Source organism: Mytilus trossulus, chromosome 5, assembly GCF_036588685.1.
Source record: "Mytilus trossulus isolate FHL-02 chromosome 5, PNRI_Mtr1.1.1.hap1, whole genome shotgun sequence".
In the NCBI taxonomy this organism is placed as follows: Eukaryota; Metazoa; Mollusca; class Bivalvia; order Mytilida; family Mytilidae; genus Mytilus; species Mytilus trossulus.
Window position 1 is genome coordinate 45955624 of NC_086377.1, and position 17084 is coordinate 45972707.

At 38.3% G+C, this 17084-nt stretch overlaps 21 non-coding genes across 21 annotated transcripts; 9 read left to right on the plus strand and 12 right to left on the minus strand.

Moving 5' to 3' along the window:
* Positions 1-5: 5 nt before the first annotated feature.
* Positions 6-77, plus strand: Trnae-uuc (transfer RNA glutamic acid (anticodon UUC)). The gene has a single exon. It is a non-coding gene; the product is annotated as a tRNA-Glu (tRNA).
* A 623-nt stretch (positions 78-700) lies between these two features.
* Trnag-gcc (transfer RNA glycine (anticodon GCC)) lies at positions 701-771 on the minus strand. Its single transcript has one exon. It is a non-coding gene; the product is annotated as a tRNA-Gly (tRNA).
* Positions 772-1430: 659 nt separating this feature from the next.
* Trnae-uuc (transfer RNA glutamic acid (anticodon UUC)) lies at positions 1431-1502 on the plus strand. Its single transcript has one exon. It is a non-coding gene; the product is annotated as a tRNA-Glu (tRNA).
* Positions 1503-2125: 623 nt separating this feature from the next.
* Positions 2126-2196, minus strand: Trnag-gcc (transfer RNA glycine (anticodon GCC)). The gene has a single exon. It is a non-coding gene; the product is annotated as a tRNA-Gly (tRNA).
* A 659-nt stretch (positions 2197-2855) lies between these two features.
* On the plus strand, positions 2856-2927 carry Trnae-uuc (transfer RNA glutamic acid (anticodon UUC)). Its single transcript has one exon. It is a non-coding gene; the product is annotated as a tRNA-Glu (tRNA).
* Positions 2928-3550: 623 nt separating this feature from the next.
* On the minus strand, positions 3551-3621 carry Trnag-gcc (transfer RNA glycine (anticodon GCC)). Its single transcript has one exon. It is a non-coding gene; the product is annotated as a tRNA-Gly (tRNA).
* Positions 3622-4280: 659 nt separating this feature from the next.
* On the plus strand, positions 4281-4352 carry Trnae-uuc (transfer RNA glutamic acid (anticodon UUC)). The gene has a single exon. It is a non-coding gene; the product is annotated as a tRNA-Glu (tRNA).
* A 623-nt stretch (positions 4353-4975) lies between these two features.
* On the minus strand, positions 4976-5046 carry Trnag-gcc (transfer RNA glycine (anticodon GCC)). Its single transcript has one exon. It is a non-coding gene; the product is annotated as a tRNA-Gly (tRNA).
* Positions 5047-5705: 659 nt separating this feature from the next.
* On the plus strand, positions 5706-5777 carry Trnae-uuc (transfer RNA glutamic acid (anticodon UUC)). Its single transcript has one exon. It is a non-coding gene; the product is annotated as a tRNA-Glu (tRNA).
* Positions 5778-6400: 623 nt separating this feature from the next.
* Trnag-gcc (transfer RNA glycine (anticodon GCC)) lies at positions 6401-6471 on the minus strand. The gene has a single exon. It is a non-coding gene; the product is annotated as a tRNA-Gly (tRNA).
* Positions 6472-7130: 659 nt separating this feature from the next.
* Trnae-uuc (transfer RNA glutamic acid (anticodon UUC)) lies at positions 7131-7202 on the plus strand. Its single transcript has one exon. It is a non-coding gene; the product is annotated as a tRNA-Glu (tRNA).
* A 623-nt stretch (positions 7203-7825) lies between these two features.
* Positions 7826-7896, minus strand: Trnag-gcc (transfer RNA glycine (anticodon GCC)). Its single transcript has one exon. It is a non-coding gene; the product is annotated as a tRNA-Gly (tRNA).
* Positions 7897-8555: 659 nt separating this feature from the next.
* On the plus strand, positions 8556-8627 carry Trnae-uuc (transfer RNA glutamic acid (anticodon UUC)). Its single transcript has one exon. It is a non-coding gene; the product is annotated as a tRNA-Glu (tRNA).
* A 623-nt stretch (positions 8628-9250) lies between these two features.
* On the minus strand, positions 9251-9321 carry Trnag-gcc (transfer RNA glycine (anticodon GCC)). The gene has a single exon. It is a non-coding gene; the product is annotated as a tRNA-Gly (tRNA).
* A 659-nt stretch (positions 9322-9980) lies between these two features.
* Positions 9981-10052, plus strand: Trnae-uuc (transfer RNA glutamic acid (anticodon UUC)). Its single transcript has one exon. It is a non-coding gene; the product is annotated as a tRNA-Glu (tRNA).
* Positions 10053-10675: 623 nt separating this feature from the next.
* Positions 10676-10746, minus strand: Trnag-gcc (transfer RNA glycine (anticodon GCC)). Its single transcript has one exon. It is a non-coding gene; the product is annotated as a tRNA-Gly (tRNA).
* Positions 10747-12126: 1380 nt separating this feature from the next.
* Trnag-gcc (transfer RNA glycine (anticodon GCC)) lies at positions 12127-12197 on the minus strand. The gene has a single exon. It is a non-coding gene; the product is annotated as a tRNA-Gly (tRNA).
* Positions 12198-13583: 1386 nt separating this feature from the next.
* Trnag-gcc (transfer RNA glycine (anticodon GCC)) lies at positions 13584-13654 on the minus strand. Its single transcript has one exon. It is a non-coding gene; the product is annotated as a tRNA-Gly (tRNA).
* Positions 13655-15040: 1386 nt separating this feature from the next.
* On the minus strand, positions 15041-15111 carry Trnag-gcc (transfer RNA glycine (anticodon GCC)). Its single transcript has one exon. It is a non-coding gene; the product is annotated as a tRNA-Gly (tRNA).
* A 671-nt stretch (positions 15112-15782) lies between these two features.
* On the plus strand, positions 15783-15854 carry Trnae-uuc (transfer RNA glutamic acid (anticodon UUC)). The gene has a single exon. It is a non-coding gene; the product is annotated as a tRNA-Glu (tRNA).
* A 656-nt stretch (positions 15855-16510) lies between these two features.
* On the minus strand, positions 16511-16581 carry Trnag-gcc (transfer RNA glycine (anticodon GCC)). Its single transcript has one exon. It is a non-coding gene; the product is annotated as a tRNA-Gly (tRNA).
* Between the last annotated feature and the right edge of the window lie 503 nt (positions 16582-17084).

The window sequence follows — 17084 nt, forward strand, 5'->3', positions numbered from 1 at the left end:
CTAAGTCCGATGTGGTCTAGTGGTTAGGATTTCTGGTTTTCACCCAGACGGCCCGGGTTCGATTCCCGGCATCGGAGCTTTAATTTTTTGTGATTGGAGGAGACAAATGTAAAAAGTCACGAAAAAGATATGCAGGATTCGACATACTCCTCAGAGCGAATTCATTGCAATTGTTTCTCGCAACGTTCGTATGTTATCTTGCAGTTTGCATCTGTCGCTGATGATTATGTCTTTACATGAGACTGACTGACTGAATGAGATGGGTTACCATCACACCTGCAAAAGAATGTACTTTAGCAAATAATGACTCTATGTTTAAGAGTCATGTTGATGTTTTATGCATTTCTTGTCATTTAGTCAGTTGTTATGACATTATCCCCTCGGGATATAAGTTAGATACGATAACGTAATTCCCTGTGTTTGCCACTCTCTACGATTCCACTCAATTGCTAAAAATGGTCGCACCGGAGCCTTTCACTCCTGGCACACGTATAAAGCGCGTTCTCAACAATTTATTTGTATCTTATTCAAGATTGACCTCTACGTAAAGAGAGGAGACGCGTTACATTTGAAATTATGTCATCAAATGAATTTGTTTTTACAGCAATGCCCACTATATATACGTGGATGATATGATTATGTGTCGCGAATTCCACTGTCCTCTTATCAATTGAAAACCTTGAATGAGGCAAAAAAGAAATGCATCGGCCGGGAATCGAACCCGGGCCGCCCGCGTGGCAGGCGAGCATTCTACCACTGAACCACCGATGCTTATGACTACCTCATGTTAAACTTGATCATATAAGGACACATGTTACCTGATATGTATGGTATAAATGCATGTTAATATGATACTGAAATTGTCGGTAGAAACCCGGCACAAATAAATGTGAAAAGAGGAAATCGGCGATAATGTAGATCCCATTTGTTCAGCTGCAGCATAATCTCAGCTCGAGGTTGAAATATAGTGACCAGAAAAACGCTGTATAATTTGAAACTTAGATATATATATAAGCTTAAACCCGCGTAGTTAAAACAAAAAAATAATCGTGATCTTAAAGGGGGAGGGATAAGTAACCTCAAGTCTTTCAAAGAAGACCTAATCGCAAAACGAAAAGTTCTGTAATTTGACACAATTTCTGTTGTGGTTTCCATGACAGACAACTTGAACTCGGTAAAGTCGACATATGGTACATGCTAATTTTCATACTCCATATGTAATTATAAGCTAAATGCATAACTTTGCCCTTTACCAATTGTACGTTTCTGCATCTAATATTTACCGACTGGTATAGTTTTGTGAGCTTTGAATACTCTCCTTTCATGCTGTCAGCTGAATCACAGTTATCATATGTTGACACAATCATAAATGTATTAGGCTCGGTAAGGACTCTTTTATATATAGCTTAAATTAAGCAAGTTATACTAAGTCCGATGTGGTCTAGTGGTTAGGATTTCTGGTTTTCACCCAGACGGCCCGGGTTCGATTCCCGGCATCGGAGCTTTAATTTTTTGTGATTGGAGGAGACAAATGTAAAAAGTCACGAAAAAGATATGCAGGATTCGACATACTCCTCAGAGCGAATTCATTGCAATTGTTTCTCGCAACGTTCGTATGTTATCTTGCAGTTTGCATCTGTCGCTGATGATTATGTCTTTACATGAGACTGACTGACTGAATGAGATGGGTTACCATCACACCTGCAAAAGAATGTACTTTAGCAAATAATGACTCTATGTTTAAGAGTCATGTTGATGTTTTATGCATTTCTTGTCATTTAGTCAGTTGTTATGACATTATCCCCTCGGGATATAAGTTAGATACGATAACGTAATTCCCTGTGTTTGCCACTCTCTACGATTCCACTCAATTGCTAAAAATGGTCGCACCGGAGCCTTTCACTCCTGGCACACGTATAAAGCGCGTTCTCAACAATTTATTTGTATCTTATTCAAGATTGACCTCTACGTAAAGAGAGGAGACGCGTTACATTTGAAATTATGTCATCAAATGAATTTGTTTTTACAGCAATGCCCACTATATATACGTGGATGATATGATTATGTGTCGCGAATTCCACTGTCCTCTTATCAATTGAAAACCTTGAATGAGGCAAAAAAGAAATGCATCGGCCGGGAATCGAACCCGGGCCGCCCGCGTGGCAGGCGAGCATTCTACCACTGAACCACCGATGCTTATGACTACCTCATGTTAAACTTGATCATATAAGGACACATGTTACCTGATATGTATGGTATAAATGCATGTTAATATGATACTGAAATTGTCGGTAGAAACCCGGCACAAATAAATGTGAAAAGAGGAAATCGGCGATAATGTAGATCCCATTTGTTCAGCTGCAGCATAATCTCAGCTCGAGGTTGAAATATAGTGACCAGAAAAACGCTGTATAATTTGAAACTTAGATATATATATAAGCTTAAACCCGCGTAGTTAAAACAAAAAAATAATCGTGATCTTAAAGGGGGAGGGATAAGTAACCTCAAGTCTTTCAAAGAAGACCTAATCGCAAAACGAAAAGTTCTGTAATTTGACACAATTTCTGTTGTGGTTTCCATGACAGACAACTTGAACTCGGTAAAGTCGACATATGGTACATGCTAATTTTCATACTCCATATGTAATTATAAGCTAAATGCATAACTTTGCCCTTTACCAATTGTACGTTTCTGCATCTAATATTTACCGACTGGTATAGTTTTGTGAGCTTTGAATACTCTCCTTTCATGCTGTCAGCTGAATCACAGTTATCATATGTTGACACAATCATAAATGTATTAGGCTCGGTAAGGACTCTTTTATATATAGCTTAAATTAAGCAAGTTATACTAAGTCCGATGTGGTCTAGTGGTTAGGATTTCTGGTTTTCACCCAGACGGCCCGGGTTCGATTCCCGGCATCGGAGCTTTAATTTTTTGTGATTGGAGGAGACAAATGTAAAAAGTCACGAAAAAGATATGCAGGATTCGACATACTCCTCAGAGCGAATTCATTGCAATTGTTTCTCGCAACGTTCGTATGTTATCTTGCAGTTTGCATCTGTCGCTGATGATTATGTCTTTACATGAGACTGACTGACTGAATGAGATGGGTTACCATCACACCTGCAAAAGAATGTACTTTAGCAAATAATGACTCTATGTTTAAGAGTCATGTTGATGTTTTATGCATTTCTTGTCATTTAGTCAGTTGTTATGACATTATCCCCTCGGGATATAAGTTAGATACGATAACGTAATTCCCTGTGTTTGCCACTCTCTACGATTCCACTCAATTGCTAAAAATGGTCGCACCGGAGCCTTTCACTCCTGGCACACGTATAAAGCGCGTTCTCAACAATTTATTTGTATCTTATTCAAGATTGACCTCTACGTAAAGAGAGGAGACGCGTTACATTTGAAATTATGTCATCAAATGAATTTGTTTTTACAGCAATGCCCACTATATATACGTGGATGATATGATTATGTGTCGCGAATTCCACTGTCCTCTTATCAATTGAAAACCTTGAATGAGGCAAAAAAGAAATGCATCGGCCGGGAATCGAACCCGGGCCGCCCGCGTGGCAGGCGAGCATTCTACCACTGAACCACCGATGCTTATGACTACCTCATGTTAAACTTGATCATATAAGGACACATGTTACCTGATATGTATGGTATAAATGCATGTTAATATGATACTGAAATTGTCGGTAGAAACCCGGCACAAATAAATGTGAAAAGAGGAAATCGGCGATAATGTAGATCCCATTTGTTCAGCTGCAGCATAATCTCAGCTCGAGGTTGAAATATAGTGACCAGAAAAACGCTGTATAATTTGAAACTTAGATATATATATAAGCTTAAACCCGCGTAGTTAAAACAAAAAAATAATCGTGATCTTAAAGGGGGAGGGATAAGTAACCTCAAGTCTTTCAAAGAAGACCTAATCGCAAAACGAAAAGTTCTGTAATTTGACACAATTTCTGTTGTGGTTTCCATGACAGACAACTTGAACTCGGTAAAGTCGACATATGGTACATGCTAATTTTCATACTCCATATGTAATTATAAGCTAAATGCATAACTTTGCCCTTTACCAATTGTACGTTTCTGCATCTAATATTTACCGACTGGTATAGTTTTGTGAGCTTTGAATACTCTCCTTTCATGCTGTCAGCTGAATCACAGTTATCATATGTTGACACAATCATAAATGTATTAGGCTCGGTAAGGACTCTTTTATATATAGCTTAAATTAAGCAAGTTATACTAAGTCCGATGTGGTCTAGTGGTTAGGATTTCTGGTTTTCACCCAGACGGCCCGGGTTCGATTCCCGGCATCGGAGCTTTAATTTTTTGTGATTGGAGGAGACAAATGTAAAAAGTCACGAAAAAGATATGCAGGATTCGACATACTCCTCAGAGCGAATTCATTGCAATTGTTTCTCGCAACGTTCGTATGTTATCTTGCAGTTTGCATCTGTCGCTGATGATTATGTCTTTACATGAGACTGACTGACTGAATGAGATGGGTTACCATCACACCTGCAAAAGAATGTACTTTAGCAAATAATGACTCTATGTTTAAGAGTCATGTTGATGTTTTATGCATTTCTTGTCATTTAGTCAGTTGTTATGACATTATCCCCTCGGGATATAAGTTAGATACGATAACGTAATTCCCTGTGTTTGCCACTCTCTACGATTCCACTCAATTGCTAAAAATGGTCGCACCGGAGCCTTTCACTCCTGGCACACGTATAAAGCGCGTTCTCAACAATTTATTTGTATCTTATTCAAGATTGACCTCTACGTAAAGAGAGGAGACGCGTTACATTTGAAATTATGTCATCAAATGAATTTGTTTTTACAGCAATGCCCACTATATATACGTGGATGATATGATTATGTGTCGCGAATTCCACTGTCCTCTTATCAATTGAAAACCTTGAATGAGGCAAAAAAGAAATGCATCGGCCGGGAATCGAACCCGGGCCGCCCGCGTGGCAGGCGAGCATTCTACCACTGAACCACCGATGCTTATGACTACCTCATGTTAAACTTGATCATATAAGGACACATGTTACCTGATATGTATGGTATAAATGCATGTTAATATGATACTGAAATTGTCGGTAGAAACCCGGCACAAATAAATGTGAAAAGAGGAAATCGGCGATAATGTAGATCCCATTTGTTCAGCTGCAGCATAATCTCAGCTCGAGGTTGAAATATAGTGACCAGAAAAACGCTGTATAATTTGAAACTTAGATATATATATAAGCTTAAACCCGCGTAGTTAAAACAAAAAAATAATCGTGATCTTAAAGGGGGAGGGATAAGTAACCTCAAGTCTTTCAAAGAAGACCTAATCGCAAAACGAAAAGTTCTGTAATTTGACACAATTTCTGTTGTGGTTTCCATGACAGACAACTTGAACTCGGTAAAGTCGACATATGGTACATGCTAATTTTCATACTCCATATGTAATTATAAGCTAAATGCATAACTTTGCCCTTTACCAATTGTACGTTTCTGCATCTAATATTTACCGACTGGTATAGTTTTGTGAGCTTTGAATACTCTCCTTTCATGCTGTCAGCTGAATCACAGTTATCATATGTTGACACAATCATAAATGTATTAGGCTCGGTAAGGACTCTTTTATATATAGCTTAAATTAAGCAAGTTATACTAAGTCCGATGTGGTCTAGTGGTTAGGATTTCTGGTTTTCACCCAGACGGCCCGGGTTCGATTCCCGGCATCGGAGCTTTAATTTTTTGTGATTGGAGGAGACAAATGTAAAAAGTCACGAAAAAGATATGCAGGATTCGACATACTCCTCAGAGCGAATTCATTGCAATTGTTTCTCGCAACGTTCGTATGTTATCTTGCAGTTTGCATCTGTCGCTGATGATTATGTCTTTACATGAGACTGACTGACTGAATGAGATGGGTTACCATCACACCTGCAAAAGAATGTACTTTAGCAAATAATGACTCTATGTTTAAGAGTCATGTTGATGTTTTATGCATTTCTTGTCATTTAGTCAGTTGTTATGACATTATCCCCTCGGGATATAAGTTAGATACGATAACGTAATTCCCTGTGTTTGCCACTCTCTACGATTCCACTCAATTGCTAAAAATGGTCGCACCGGAGCCTTTCACTCCTGGCACACGTATAAAGCGCGTTCTCAACAATTTATTTGTATCTTATTCAAGATTGACCTCTACGTAAAGAGAGGAGACGCGTTACATTTGAAATTATGTCATCAAATGAATTTGTTTTTACAGCAATGCCCACTATATATACGTGGATGATATGATTATGTGTCGCGAATTCCACTGTCCTCTTATCAATTGAAAACCTTGAATGAGGCAAAAAAGAAATGCATCGGCCGGGAATCGAACCCGGGCCGCCCGCGTGGCAGGCGAGCATTCTACCACTGAACCACCGATGCTTATGACTACCTCATGTTAAACTTGATCATATAAGGACACATGTTACCTGATATGTATGGTATAAATGCATGTTAATATGATACTGAAATTGTCGGTAGAAACCCGGCACAAATAAATGTGAAAAGAGGAAATCGGCGATAATGTAGATCCCATTTGTTCAGCTGCAGCATAATCTCAGCTCGAGGTTGAAATATAGTGACCAGAAAAACGCTGTATAATTTGAAACTTAGATATATATATAAGCTTAAACCCGCGTAGTTAAAACAAAAAAATAATCGTGATCTTAAAGGGGGAGGGATAAGTAACCTCAAGTCTTTCAAAGAAGACCTAATCGCAAAACGAAAAGTTCTGTAATTTGACACAATTTCTGTTGTGGTTTCCATGACAGACAACTTGAACTCGGTAAAGTCGACATATGGTACATGCTAATTTTCATACTCCATATGTAATTATAAGCTAAATGCATAACTTTGCCCTTTACCAATTGTACGTTTCTGCATCTAATATTTACCGACTGGTATAGTTTTGTGAGCTTTGAATACTCTCCTTTCATGCTGTCAGCTGAATCACAGTTATCATATGTTGACACAATCATAAATGTATTAGGCTCGGTAAGGACTCTTTTATATATAGCTTAAATTAAGCAAGTTATACTAAGTCCGATGTGGTCTAGTGGTTAGGATTTCTGGTTTTCACCCAGACGGCCCGGGTTCGATTCCCGGCATCGGAGCTTTAATTTTTTGTGATTGGAGGAGACAAATGTAAAAAGTCACGAAAAAGATATGCAGGATTCGACATACTCCTCAGAGCGAATTCATTGCAATTGTTTCTCGCAACGTTCGTATGTTATCTTGCAGTTTGCATCTGTCGCTGATGATTATGTCTTTACATGAGACTGACTGACTGAATGAGATGGGTTACCATCACACCTGCAAAAGAATGTACTTTAGCAAATAATGACTCTATGTTTAAGAGTCATGTTGATGTTTTATGCATTTCTTGTCATTAAGTCAGTTGTTATGACATTATCCCCTCGGGATATAAGTTAGATACGATAACGTAATTCCCTGTGTTTGCCACTCTCTACGATTCCACTCAATTGCTAAAAATGGTCGCACCGGAGCCTTTCACTCCTGGCACACGTATAAAGCGCGTTCTCAACAATTTATTTGTATCTTATTCAAGATTGACCTCTACGTAAAGAGAGGAGACGCGTTACATTTGAAATTATGTCATCAAATGAATTTGTTTTTACAGCAATGCCCACTATATATACGTGGATGATATGATTATGTGTCGCGAATTCCACTGTCCTCTTATCAATTGAAAACCTTGAATGAGGCAAAAAAGAAATGCATCGGCCGGGAATCGAACCCGGGCCGCCCGCGTGGCAGGCGAGCATTCTACCACTGAACCACCGATGCTTATGACTACCTCATGTTAAACTTGATCATATAAGGACACATGTTACCTGATATGTATGGTATAAATGCATGTTAATATGATACTGAAATTGTCGGTAGAAACCCGGCACAAATAAATGTGAAAAGAGGAAATCGGCGATAATGTAGATCCCATTTGTTCAGCTGCAGCATAATCTCAGCTCGAGGTTGAAATATAGTGACCAGAAAAACGCTGTATAATTTGAAACTTAGATATATATATAAGCTTAAACCCGCGTAGTTAAAACAAAAAAATAATCGTGATCTTAAAGGGGGAGGGATAAGTAACCTCAAGTCTTTCAAAGAAGACCTAATCGCAAAACGAAAAGTTCTGTAATTTGACACAATTTCTGTTGTGGTTTCCATGACAGACAACTTGAACTCGGTAAAGTCGACATATGGTACATGCTAATTTTCATACTCCATATGTAATTATAAGCTAAATGCATAACTTTGCCCTTTACCAATTGTACGTTTCTGCATCTAATATTTACCGACTGGTATAGTTTTGTGAGCTTTGAATACTCTCCTTTCATGCTGTCAGCTGAATCACAGTTATCATATGTTGACACAATCATAAATGTATTAGGCTCGGTAAGGACTCTTTTATATATAGCTTAAATTAAGCAAGTTATACTAAGTCCGATGTGGTCTAGTGGTTAGGATTTCTGGTTTTCACCCAGACGGCCCGGGTTCGATTCCCGGCATCGGAGCTTTAATTTTTTGTGATTGGAGGAGACAAATGTAAAAAGTCACGAAAAAGATATGCAGGATTCGACATACTCCTCAGAGCGAATTCATTGCAATTGTTTCTCGCAACGTTCGTATGTTATCTTGCAGTTTGCATCTGTCGCTGATGATTATGTCTTTACATGAGACTGACTGACTGAATGAGATGGGTTACCATCACACCTGCAAAAGAATGTACTTTAGCAAATAATGACTCTATGTTTAAGAGTCATGTTGATGTTTTATGCATTTCTTGTCATTTAGTCAGTTGTTATGACATTATCCCCTCGGGATATAAGTTAGATACGATAACGTAATTCCCTGTGTTTGCCACTCTCTACGATTCCACTCAATTGCTAAAAATGGTCGCACCGGAGCCTTTCACTCCTGGCACACGTATAAAGCGCGTTCTCAACAATTTATTTGTATCTTATTCAAGATTGACCTCTACGTAAAGAGAGGAGACGCGTTACATTTGAAATTATGTCATCAAATGAATTTGTTTTTACAGCAATGCCCACTATATATACGTGGATGATATGATTATGTGTCGCGAATTCCACTGTCCTCTTATCAATTGAAAACCTTGAATGAGGCAAAAAAGAAATGCATCGGCCGGGAATCGAACCCGGGCCGCCCGCGTGGCAGGCGAGCATTCTACCACTGAACCACCGATGCTTATGACTACCTCATGTTAAACTTGATCATATAAGGACACATGTTACCTGATATGTATGGTATAAATGCATGTTAATATGATACTGAAATTGTCGGTAGAAACCCGGCACAAATAAATGTGAAAAGAGGAAATCGGCGATAATGTAGATCCCATTTGTTCAGCTGCAGCATAATCTCAGCTCGAGGTTGAAATATAGTGACCAGAAAAACGCTGTATAATTTGAAACTTAGATATATATATAAGCTTAAACCCGCGTAGTTAAAACAAAAAAATAATCGTGATCTTAAAGGGGGAGGGATAAGTAACCTCAAGTCTTTCAAAGAAGACCTAATCGCAAAACGAAAAGTTCTGTAATTTGACACAATTTCTGTTGTGGTTTCCATGACAGACAACTTGAACTCGGTAAAGTCGACATATGGTACATGCTAATTTTCATACTCCATATGTAATTATAAGCTAAATGCATAACTTTGCCCTTTACCAATTGTACGTTTCTGCATCTAATATTTACCGACTGGTATAGTTTTGTGAGCTTTGAATACTCTCCTTTCATGCTGTCAGCTGAATCACAGTTATCATATGTTGACACAATCATAAATGTATTAGGCTCGGTAAGGACTCTTTTATATATAGCTTAAATTAAGCAAGTTATACTAAGTCCGATGTGGTCTAGTGGTTAGGATTTCTGGTTTTCACCCAGACGGCCCGGGTTCGATTCCCGGCATCGGAGCTTTAATTTTTTGTGATTGGAGGAGACAAATGTAAAAAGTCACGAAAAAGATATGCAGGATTCGACATACTCCTCAGAGCGAATTCATTGCAATTGTTTCTCGCAACGTTCGTATGTTATCTTGCAGTTTGCATCTGTCGCTGATGATTATGTCTTTACATGAGACTGACTGACTGAATGAGATGGGTTACCATCACACCTGCAAAAGAATGTACTTTAGCAAATAATGACTCTATGTTTAAGAGTCATGTTGATGTTTTATGCATTTCTTGTCATTTAGTCAGTTGTTATGACATTATCCCCTCGGGATATAAGTTAGATACGATAACGTAATTCCCTGTGTTTGCCACTCTCTACGATTCCACTCAATTGCTAAAAATGGTCGCACCGGAGCCTTTCACTCCTGGCACACGTATAAAGCGCGTTCTCAACAATTTATTTGTATCTTATTCAAGATTGACCTCTACGTAAAGAGAGGAGACGCGTTACATTTGAAATTATGTCATCAAATGAATTTGTTTTTACAGTAATGCCCACTATATATACGTGGATGATATGATTATGTGTCGCGAATTCCACTGTCCTCTTATCAATTGAAAACCTTGAATGAGGCAAAAAAGAAATGCATCGGCCGGGAATCGAACCCGGGCCGCCCGCGTGGCAGGCGAGCATTCTACCACTGAACCACCGATGCTTATGACTACCTCATGTTAAACTTGATCATATAAGGACACATGTTACCTGATATGTATGGTATAAATGCATGTTAATATGATACTGAAATTGTCGGTAGAAACCCGGCACAAATAAATGTGAAAAGAGGAAATCGGCGATAATGTAGATCCCATTTGTTCAGCTGCAGCATAATCTCAGCTCGAGGTTGAAATATAGTGACCAGAAAAACGCTGTATAATTTGAAACTTAGATATATATATAAGCTTAAACCCGCGTAGTTAAAACAAAAAAATAATCGTGATCTTAAAGGGGGAGGGATAAGTAACCTCAAGTCTTTCAAAGAAGACCTAATCGCAAAACGAAAAGTTCTGTAATTTGACACAATTTCTGTTGTGGTTTCCATGACAGACAACTTGAACTCGGTAAAGTCGACATATGGTACATGCTAATTTTCATACTCCATATGTAATTATAAGCTAAATGCATAACTTTGCCCTTTACCAATTGTACGTTTCTGCATCTAATATTTACCGACTGGTATAGTTTTGTGAGCTTTGAATACTCTCCTTTCATGCTGTCAGCTGAATCACAGTTATCATATGTTGACACAATCATAAATGTATTAGGCTCGGTAAGGACTCTTTTATATATAGCTTAAATTAAGCAAGTTATACTAAGTCCGGTGTGGTCTAGTGGTTAGGATTTCTGGTTTTCACCCAGACGGCCCGGGTTCGATTCCCGGCATCGGAGCTTTAATTTTTTGTGATTGGAGGAGACAAATGTAAAAAGTCACGAAAAAGATATGCAGGATTCGACATACTCCTCAGAGCGAATTCATTGCAATTGTTTCTCGCAACGTTCGTATGTTATCTTGCAGTTTGCATCTGTCGCTGATGATTATGTCTTTACATGAGACTGACTGACTGAATGAGATGGGTTACCATCACACCTGCAAAAGAATGTACTTTAGCAAATAATGACTCTATGTTTAAGAGTCATGTTGATGTTTTATGCATTTCTTGTCATTTAGTCAGTTGTTATGACATTATCCCCTCGGGATATAAGTTAGATACGATAACGTAATTCCCTGTGTTTGCCACTCTCTACGATTCCACTCAATTGCTAAAAATGGTCGCACCGGAGCCTTTCACTCCTGGCACACGTATAAAGCGCGTTCTCAACAATTTATTTGTATCTTATTCAAGATTGACCTCTACGTAAAAAGAGGAAAGGCGTTGTATTTGAAAGGATGTCATCAAATGAATTTGTCATCAAATGAATTTGTTTTTACGTGAATTACCAGCAATGCCCATTATATATCCGTGGATGATACGATTATGTGTCGCGAATTCCACTGTCCTCTAATCAATTGAAAACCTTGAAAGAGTCAAAAAAGAAATGCATCGGCCGGGAATCGAACCCGGGCCGCCCGCGTGGCAGGCGAGCATTCTACCACTGAACCACCGATGCTTATGACTACCTCATGTTAAACTTGATCATATAAGGACACATGTTACCTGATATGTATGGTATAAATGCATGTTAATATGATACTGAAATTGTCGGTAGAAACACGTACGGCACAAATACATTTGAAAAGAGGAAATCGGCGATAATTTAGATCTCATTTGTTCAGCTGCAGCATATCATTGAATATCAACTGGCGGTTGAAATATAATGACCAGAAAAAACGCTACTGTCGGCTTCGTGTATAATTTAAAACTTAAATATAAGCTTATACCTGCGTAGTTAAAAAAAAATCGTGATCTTAAAGGGATAACTAACCTCAAGTCTTTCAAAGAAGACCTAATCGCAAAACGAAAAGTTCTGTAATTTGACATGATTTCTGTTGTGGTTTCCATGACAGACAACTTGAACTCGGTAAAGTCGACATATGGTACATGCTAATTTTCATACTCCATGTAATTATAAGCTAAATGCATAACTTCGCCCTTTACCAATTGTACGTTTCTGCATCTAATATTTACCGACTGGTCTAGTTTTGTAAGCTTTGAATACTCTCCTGTGACAGTCATGCTGTCAGCTAAATCACAGTTATCATATGTTGACACAATCATAAATGTATTAGGCTGGGTAAGGACTCTTTTATATATAGCTTAAATTAAGCTAGTTCTACTAAGTCCGGTTAGGATTTCTGGTTTTCACCCAGACGGCCCGGGTTCGATTCCCGGCATCGGAGCTTTAATTTTTTGTGATTGGAGGAAACAAATGTCAAAAGTCACGAAAACGATATGCAGGATTCACATACTCCTCAGAGCGAACAAATTGCAATTGTTCCTCGCAACGTATGTTATCTTGCAGTTTGCATCTGCCGCTGTTTTGTGCCTTAACATGATTAGGTCTTTAAATGGCACTGACTGAAATGAGATGGGTAACCATCACACCTGCAAAAGAATGTACTTTAGCAAATAATGACTTTATGTTTAAGAGTCATGTTTATGTTTTATGCATTTCTTGTCATTTAGTCAGTTGTTATGACATTATCCCCTCGGGATATTAGTTAGATACGATCACGTAATTCCTGTGTTTGCCACTCTCTCTACGATTCCCCTCAATTGCTAAAAATGGTAGCACCGGAGCCATTCACTCCTGGCACTCTTATAAAGGGCGTTCTCGACAATTTATTTGTATCTTATTCAAGATTGACCTCTACGTAAAAAGAGGAAAGGCGTTGTATTTGAAAGGATGTCATCAAATGAATTTGTCATCAAATGAATTTGTTTTTACGTGAATTACCAGCAATGCCCATTATATATCCGTGGATGATACGATTATGTGTCGCGAATTCCACTGTCCTCTAATCAATTGAAAACCTTGAAAGAGTCAAAAAAGAAATGCATCGGCCGGGAATCGAACCCGGGCCGCCCGCGTGGCAGGCGAGCATTCTACCACTGAACCACCGATGCTTATGACTACCTCATGTTAAACTTGATCATATAAGGACACATGTTACCTGATATGTATGGTATAAATGCATGTTAATATGATACTGAAATTGTCGGTAGAAACACGTACGGCACAAATACATTTGAAAAGAGGAAATCGGCGATAATTTAGATCTCATTTGTTCAGCTGCAGCATATCATTGAATATCAACTGGCGGTTGAAATATAATGACCAGAAAAAACGCTACTGTCGGCTTCGTGTATAATTTAAAACTTAAATATAAGCTTATACCTGCGTAGTTAAAAAAAAATCGTGATCTTAAAGGGATAACTAACCTCAAGTCTTTCAAAGAAGACCTAATCGCAAAACGAAAAGTTCTGTAATTTGACATGATTTCTGTTGTGGTTTCCATGACAGACAACTTGAACTCGGTAAAGTCGACATATGGTACATGCTAATTTTCATACTCCATGTAATTATAAGCTAAATGCATAACTTCGCCCTTTACCAATTGTACGTTTCTGCATCTAATATTTACCGACTGGTCTAGTTTTGTAAGCTTTGAATACTCTCCTGTGACAGTCATGCTGTCAGCTAAATCACAGTTATCATATGTTGACACAATCATAAATGTATTAGGCTGGGTAAGGACTCTTTTATATATAGCTTAAATTAAGCTAGTTCTACTAAGTCCGGTTAGGATTTCTGGTTTTCACCCAGACGGCCCGGGTTCGATTCCCGGCATCGGAGCTTTAATTTTTTGTGATTGGAGGAAACAAATGTCAAAAGTCACGAAAACGATATGCAGGATTCACATACTCCTCAGAGCGAACAAATTGCAATTGTTCCTCGCAACGTATGTTATCTTGCAGTTTGCATCTGCCGCTGTTTTGTGCCTTAACATGATTAGGTCTTTAAATGGCACTGACTGAAATGAGATGGGTAACCATCACACCTGCAAAAGAATGTACTTTAGCAAATAATGACTTTATGTTTAAGAGTCATGTTTATGTTTTATGCATTTCTTGTCATTTAGTCAGTTGTTATGACATTATCCCCTCGGGATATTAGTTAGATACGATCACGTAATTCCTGTGTTTGCCACTCTCTCTACGATTCCCCTCAATTGCTAAAAATGGTAGCACCGGAGCCATTCACTCCTGGCACTCTTATAAAGGGCGTTCTCGACAATTTATTTGTATCTTATTCAAGATTGACCTCTACGTAAAAAGAGGAAAGGCGTTGTATTTGAAAGGATGTCATCAAATGAATTTGTCATCAAATGAATTTGTTTTTACGTGAATTACCAGCAATGCCCATTATATATCCGTGGATGATACGATTATGTGTCGCGAATTCCACTGTCCTCTAATCAATTGAAAACCTTGAAAGAGTCAAAAAAGAAATGCATCGGCCGGGAATCGAACCCGGGCCGCCCGCGTGGCAGGCGAGCATTCTACCACTGAACCACCGATGCTTATGACTACCTCATGTTAAACTTGATCATATAAGGACACATGTTACCTGATATGTATGGTATAAATGCATGTTAATATGATACTGAAATTGTCGGTAGAAACACGTACGGCACAAATACATTTGAAAAGAGGAAATCGGCGATAATTTAGATCTCATTTGTTCAGCTGCAGCATATCATTGAATATCAACTGGCGGTTGAAATATAATGACCAGAAAAAACGCTACTGTCGGCTTCGTGTATAATTTAAAACTTAAATATAAGCTTATACCTGCGTAGTTAAAAAAAAATCGTGATCTTAAAGGGATAACTAACCTCAAGTCTTTCAAAGAAGACCTAATCGCAAAACGAAAAGTTCTGTAATTTGACATGATTTCTGTTGTGGTTTCCATGACAGACAACTTGAACTCGGTAAAGTCGACATATGGTACATGCTAATTTTCATACTCCATGTAATTATAAGCTAAATGCATAACTTCGCCCTTTACCAATTGTACGTTTCTGCATCTAATATTTACCGACTGGTCTAGTTTTGTAAGCTTTGAATACTCTCCTGTGACAGTCATGCTGTCAGCTAAATCACAGTTATCATATGTTGACACAATCATAAATGTATTAGGCTGGGTAAGGACTCTTTTATATATAGCTTAAATTAAGCTAGTTCTACTAAGTCCGATGTGGTCTAGTGGTTAGGATTTCTGGTTTTCACCCAGACGGCCCGGGTTCGATTCCCGGCATCGGAGCTTTAATTTTTTGTGATTGGAGGAAACAAATGTCAAAAGTCACGAAAACGATATGCAGGATTCACATACTCCTCAGAGCGAACAAATTGCAATTGTTCCTCGCAACGTATGTTATCTTGCAGTTTGCATCTGCCGCTGTTTTGTGCCTTAACATGATTAGGTCTTTAAATGGCACTGACTGAAATGAGATGGGTAACCATCACACCTGCAAAAGAATGTACTTTAGCAAATAATGACTTTATGTTTAAGAGTCATGTTTATGTTTTATGCATTTCTTGTCATTTAGTCAGTTGTTATGACATTATCCCCTCGGGATATTAGTTAGATACGATCACGTAATTCCTGTGTTTGCCACTCTCTCTACGATTCCCCTCAATTGCTAAAAATGGTAGCACCGGAGCCATTCACTCCTGGCACTCTTATAAAGGGCGTTCTCGACAATTTATTTGTATCTTATTCAAGATTGACCTCTACGTAAAAAGAGGAAAGGCGTTGTATTTGAAAGGATGTCATCAAATGAATTTGTCATCAAATGAATTTGTTTTTACGTGAATTACCAGCAATGCCCATTATATATCCGTGGATGATACGATTATGTGTCGCGAATTCCACTGTCCTCTAATCAATTGAAAACCTTGAAAGAGTCAAAAAAGAAATGCATCGGCCGGGAATCGAACCCGGGCCGCCCGCGTGGCAGGCGAGCATTCTACCACTGAACCACCGATGCTTATAACTACCTCATGTTAAACTTGATCATATAAGGACACATGTTACCTGATATGTATGGTATAAATGCATGTTAATATGATACTGAAATTGTCGGTAGAAACACGTACGGCACAAATACATTTGAAAAGAGGAAATCGGCGATAATTTAGATCTCATTTGTTCAGCTGCAGCATATCATTGAATATCAACTGGCGGTTGAAATATAATGACCAGAAAAAACGCTACTGTCGGCTTCGTGTATAATTTAAAACTTAAATATAAGCTTATACCTGCGTAGTTAAAAAAAAATCGTGATCTTAAAGGGATAACTAACCTCAAGTCTTTCAAAGAAGACCTAATCGCAAAACGAAAAGTTCTGTAATTTGACATGATTTCTGTTGTGGTTTCCATGACAGACAACTTGAACTCGGTAAAGTCGACATATGGTACATGCTAATTTTCATACTCCATGTAATTATAAGCTAAATGCATAACTTCGCCCTTTACCAATTGTACGTTTCT